Genomic DNA, 6,236 nt, shown 5'->3' with positions numbered 1-6,236 from the left:
TACTTGAACCCAGGAGGCAGAGACTGCAATGAGCCGCGATTGCACCACTGCACTCTAGCCTGGGTGACAGAGCAAGACTGTATCCAAAAAAAAAAAAAAAAAAAAAATCCCAAAACCAAAAACCAAAAAAACAATGGGAGCCGGAAGCCAGGACCCCATTCTTCCCAGATTCCCCTGTGGAAGTAGAGGAAGGGACTCTAGAAAGGGAAGGCAGTGACCCCCTGCCCACCTCTTCCCCAAGCTCAGGCTCTGTGTGATGAGATCACTTTTCAGGATTCTAGCCTTTATCTTAGTCTGGGGGAGGGGACTAAAAGTCCTTTCAGTCTCTTTCCTCCAGGACTCCTCACTTTCCAGAATAATACCCCCGAAGTCAACCCTGTCCCTTCTGTTCCCCAGTCCCCTGCCCCACTTCGGGCTGAAAGGCTCAGAATAAGAGTGCCCAGAGTCAATGTTTTTTTCCTGCCATGACTCTCCCCCTCACTCTGCTACTCCACTTCCTGTCCCAAATCACCCATCTGCTTTTTTAAAAGCCCCCCTCCAGAGCCAGCTGCAGCCCAAGGGAGAGGCTGGCTGGCCAGGCTGTGGGGCAAGGCTGGCCCATATCCCATTCTCACATCTGCAAGTCCTGACCCTTTCTTAGGTGAGGAACCCAAGGAATCTCTGGGTCAGGATCTTTAAGCCCAGCATTGCCAAAAAGGCAACCTTTAGGTGAGAGCTACTCAAGCCATGGGCTGAGAACCCCCTTTGGGAGGAGAAGGGCTGAGGCCTGATTGCTTTTCAGCCCAGCAAAACACATGTGTGTGAAACAAACACTCTCCTTTCTCAGTCTAGGCAAACTCTTTAGATTTTCCCAGGATTTGGGAGATTAGGGGTGGGGGTGGGGAGGGGTGCAGGGAAGGAGGTGTGTGACTCAGCTCCTCCCAGGAGCCTTGGTGGGGGACAGGGGACATAGCGTCCTGCCCCAGTCCTCCTCCCCACTCCACCCCTAGCCTTGGCCAACTCAAACAGGCCCCCTCCCTGTCCATTCCCTGCTCCTGTTTACACCGGGAGCCCCTTAGTCATTCTTTGGCTGGCCTTTCTACTCTCCCCAATATCCCTCCTCTCTTGGCTCTTTCTGCCCTTATAAGTCCTCTCCCAGTGGCCCCAACACCTCCTGCCTTTCCTCTCACCATGCCTGCCTTTGCCTGATCCTCTCTTCCTCTGCTCTGGGTTCGTCCTTAACTTGGGGTCCCCTCCTAATTAGAGCTACTTCAGCACAGACCTCCAGGCCTGGAAGCTGACCTAGAAAGGCCAGTGAGGAGGGGGTAGAAGCCATCAGTCCAATCTTCTCCTTCAGAAGAGGAAATGGGTGTAGAGAGATGAAGTGATTTGTCCAGGGTCATATGGCTAGCCAGTTAGCGGTGAGCCTAGAACCTAAGTGTTTAGACTCCAGACCCAGTGCCTTCTCCTCTAAGCCCACTGCCCCTCTAAATGCTCTATCTCCTCTCAGCTTTTTCTTTCTATCTTGTATATCTCTCAGCCTTTCTCTGGCCAAGTTTGTGTGTCTCCAAGTGCCTCTGCTTTTTCTCTTAAACCTGACCTCTTTGGTACCCTCTGTCCCTTCATTGCTCAGTAGGAATGATTTGCTGTGATGACTGACCATTATTAATCATGGTCTGCTTGATGGAGAGGAAGAAGGGTGAAGGGCAAGGCCAGGACACTCAGCAGGCTCCTGTTGTCGCCAGCCTGCTTGCCCTGAAGGCTGGAGTTTTAGAACCACAAGAGTGAATTTCCACAGAGGAGTTCAGGATACAGGTGCAAGTTCTAATGCCAGGGGTCATGCTGAATTTTAGTAGTGTGGAAGAGCGGTGGGGAGTACTGATAATGGTTTATTTAGCACATGCTGTATTCCTGGCCCTGGGCTTGACCTTTAATCTGCCTCTATCCCATTTATCCCAACTTATCCAGCACTGAAGGTATCATGATCCTCATTTTACTGTTAGGAAATCGAAGCCTAAAGGAGAGAAGTGACTAAGCGAAGGCCAACAGAAAGGGGCAGAGGTAAATCCAAACCCAATCCCAGTGGATTTCAGAGCAGTTGCTTTTCCCACTGCAATGTCAGCCCTGTAAACCGGCTGGGTTTCTACAGAGGTATGGGGGAAGATTCTAGAGTAGGAATTATAACCTAGATTCATTGTCCTTGGGGTGGGGTGGGGGAAGATTGGGTATACAATCCATTAATCCTCTGAAACTGGATGGAAGTTTTTGTTTATATGTATGTGATTTCTCTGGGGTGAGACTCAGTGGCTTCTTTAAGATTCTCAAATGCCTGGAAATTCTGAGAACACTAAGGCTGGATGCCTTGGTTTTAAGAAACAGACTCAGGTCTTGTTGGGCTTTAAAAAGTCTGGTTGGGTAGGGGTGGTAGAGGCTGAGGTGTCCATGAAATAAAACTTCCTAGGCTGGGTGCAGTGGCTCATGCCTGTAATCCCAGCACTTTGGGAGGCCATGGTGGGTAGATCACGAGGTCAGAAGTTTGAGACTAGCTTGGCCAACATGGTGAAACCCCGTCTCTAGTAAAAATACAAAAATTAGCCACGCGTGGTGGTGGCTGCCTGTAATCCCAGCTACTTGGGAGGCTGAGGCAGGAGAATTGCTTGAACCTTGGGAGGCAGAGGTTGCAGTGAGCTGAGATTGCACCATTGCACTCCAGCCTGGGTGACAGAACGAGACTCCATCTCAAAAACAAAACAAGACAAAAACAAACAAGCAAACAAAGAAGTTGGATCTCACAGAGGGAAGGAAGGTGGGATATTTAGGAAAATTATGAAGCTGAAGGCGGGGGTGGGGGGATTTCCAGAAGTAGAATAGGAGCCCAGTTATACCAGGATCCAGAGACTGCTGAAGCTGGGGAGTTGTTCTGTGTGTGTGTGCGTGTATGTCTAAGAGAGGGAAATTGGAAAGTACAGGAGTAGACCATTTGCACCCTCAGGCTCTGTTGCTTCTCTGACTCAGGTCTCTGCCTAGAGGAACTGAGGGCTCTATCATCTGTGAGTCACCTCCACCATCCCTACCTGCTGTCTGACCCAGGAGAAGCCCCTCCCCTGTGTCCTATGCCTAAAATAAACCCAGGCTCCTCTCCTTTTTCTATCCCCAGTTTGCACAGAGCACAGGAGGGGTGGATGGAAGATATTTACTAGGGTGACAAAAGCAGACCTTAGCAATAAGATGCGTGGGTTCTATTGTTGCTCCAGGACTCCGGACCCAGTGATTAAGACTGTGACTAGAGCCAGATGTGGTGGCTCACGCCTGTAATCTCAGCACTTTGGGAGGCTGAGGCGGGTGGATCACCTGAGGTCAGGAGTTTGAGACCAGCCTGGTTAACATGGTGAAACCCCGTCTCTACTAAAAATACAAAAAATTAGCTGTGCATAGTGGCGGGAGCCTGTAATCCCAGCTACTCAGGAGTTTGAGGCAGGAGAATCATTTGAACCCAGGAGGTGGAGGTGGCAGTGAGCCAAGATAGCATCATTGCACTCCAGCCTGGGCGACAGAGAGAGACTCAGACTCAAAACAAACAAACAAACAAAAAAAACCTGTGACTAGATACCTCTGTGGGGACCAAACTGGGAGTTTTTCCAGGCGAGACTAGGTTGGAGAGGCACATGGAGACAGGGACTAGGGGATGGGCACTGACAGGAAAGGAGCAGAGCTAAGAGGACACTGGGATAAAAGATATAAGACCCAGGAATCCAGATTAAGCAGATCAATGGGAAGGAATTTCCCCCACTCTTGCTAATGTCTTCTCTTCCAAAAGTTCTTCAGTTTTTCTTATTTATTTATTTATTTATTTTTGGCATATTTAGAGGCACCAGAATGCTATGGCAAAATGTAACAACCCCAGATAGGAAGTTAAAAGGAAAATAAGATCCTCTGGGGTGTCCTAAGCATTGACCTCATTTTATTTGCTTACTCATGCCACCCCCGTGACTTTCCTTTCTCTCCCCTTTGCTGCCTTGTACCTACCTCTGGAGAGGAAAGGGGTGCCTGAATCTTCTCAGCTCAAAGGCCTGGCAGTCAGAGGAGAGAACCATCCAGGGTGGGAGCTGTGGGTGGGAGTGTCAGCTTCTTGGGATGGCCTTCCCAGATGTAAGCACATCTGGAGCCCATTAGGAAGGGACCTGGAGCACCAGGATTCCCAGTGCACATCCGATTGGGGCTATGAGGGGTTGAGGATGAGCCAGGCGTTCCCTCCCACCTCCACAAGTCTGCCTGCCATTTCCAGCCCTCTCTTGGGAAGGATTATCAATCCCAGACAGAAAGGGCATTGGAAAGAGGTTGGGGAGGAAGGCAGGAGGGCCACCGACTGCACTCCAAACCCAGACATGCTATGTTACTAGCTTCAGCTCTTTCTGGCTTTATAGAGATAACAGCATCTCTGATCAGGTAGGAATCAGGGTGTGTGTGTGTGTATGTGTAGAGCATAGTGTGCCATTAGTCCTTAACACAATGGCACAAAGTTGGGGATGGGGCACAGCATGTCCCTCTCCTTGCTTTTCATAAGTCTTCCTCATGAGCTCTCTGGACCTCTGGCGCTCCTCATCTCTCTACCTCCAAACAAACACATACACTCCTTCCTTGGCTGCAAATTCCTCCCTGTCCATCATCACCTCACAACGAGCACATTTGTTTTCCAGAGATCATGTACAGGGCTAAGAATAGGTCCATCCCCTTGCCTTTCTCTTCAGGGAGAGCTAACCTGTTGGGGTGCTGAACGAGGGGATAAGTGGGGTTTACAGCAATTCCTGCAAAGGTTCCAGGTGTCCCCAGCAGCCAGTGCATAAAAGTAAAATGGAGAGTCTCTGGGGCTGAGATTTATAAGCCCAGTGATATGGAGCACTCCTGGGAAGCAGAGCCCCCTCCTTTTCTTCCAGAGCTATAACTTGAGGAGGAACAAAGCCTTAGAAGATTCTTAACCCCTGGACTCCAAGGTTGAGGCTTACTAAATTGAGATAATAGTATAAAAGAAAGTAATGTTGTATACAGTTTATACATTCACAATTCACAAGTGATTACTTCTGGGTCTAATGTACAAAAATATATTGGACTTCCTACCTTATCTGCAGTAAAGGTTGAATTGCATTCTGTCCTTTGAATACCCACACCCCCCACCTCTGGCTTCAGTCCTTGATTGGACTTCAAAGCCCTAAGGGAGAAGCCAAGAGGAGGAGCTTTCTGACCCTTCAGTTTATATTCCTTTCAACAGATGTCCAGCAGTTGGGAGGTTGGGTACCCTCTTCCAGTCTCTAATCTACATGTGGCTAGAGGGTTCCAGATGACAGAATTGTGGAACTGGGAGGTAGGGCTAGGGCTTCCAGGTCTCTAAGCTAGAAAAGGGGTGTGTGATGAGATTGACCTGGGAAGAAGAGAAGTTTGGGGTTTGATTAAAGGGCTGGGTGCCTAGGAACAGGAACGGTGGAATGGCACTCCAAGCTTTCACCTCTAGGGAGAGCGGCCCTCCCTTCAGGCCACACTCTTCCATCCAGTCGGCCAGGGCTGGCCACACCCCACAGCTGGCTGGGAAATCTCAACCCTACCCCTCTCTACAAGCCAATTGCTTACAGATGTTCTAGGAAGGGGGGTTGTTGAGAGGAGGAAGGGCAGGATAGGGGTAAAGGGAAGGAAAACTCAAGGAAGGAGGGAAGACTCATGGAAGGGAGAGAAGAAGTTATGGCCAGGTGGGGAAGCCTGTCAGATGGTGAAGAAGTCAGAGAGAAAGAAACAGTTGAAGAAAGAAAGAGAGAAAATGAAAAAAGGGTCTCATTTTCCCCTGAAATCCACCCTACTCTTTGCAGGCAAATTAATCTTCCTAAACCAAGGCTCTGATGATGTTACTTCTCAGATCAAAACCTTTCATGGCTCCAACATTTTAACTACTAAAGATCTCAGTCTGCTCTAAGATTCCTAGAATTGTGCAAGGGACATTAACTAATCAGTGCCATTGATCTAAGTAGTATATATTTTTGAGTGCTTACTATGTATAAAGCTCTGTGGGCTATGCTGGGGAGAAAAAGGAGGGAGAAGGAGGGGGAAATGGGTGAGGTTGGAGACATAAATAAGAGCAAAGAGGTAGACAGAGAGGGTTCAGCGAGAGGAAAAGACAGAGTGGCAAGGGATTGGTGAAGGAGAAGGGGGTGGAGGAACCAGGAAGGAGGATCCTAGAAAGATGGTAGGAGAGAGGAAAGGAGAAAGGAAAG

The 6,236-nt window shown here is 49.1% G+C and overlaps 1 long non-coding RNA gene across 1 annotated transcript in view; it reads left to right on the top strand.

Moving 5' to 3' along the window:
* The window catches only part of LOC103784262 (uncharacterized), a 44,214-nt gene that overhangs the window by 28,857 nt on the left and 9,121 nt on the right, over positions 1-6,236 (top strand). The window lies entirely within an intron of this gene.

This window comes from Pan paniscus, chromosome 10 (genome assembly GCF_029289425.2).
Source record: "Pan paniscus chromosome 10, NHGRI_mPanPan1-v2.0_pri, whole genome shotgun sequence".
In the NCBI taxonomy this organism is placed as follows: domain Eukaryota; kingdom Metazoa; phylum Chordata; class Mammalia; order Primates; family Hominidae; genus Pan; species Pan paniscus.
This window is presented reverse-complemented; position numbering and strand designations above follow the sequence as displayed.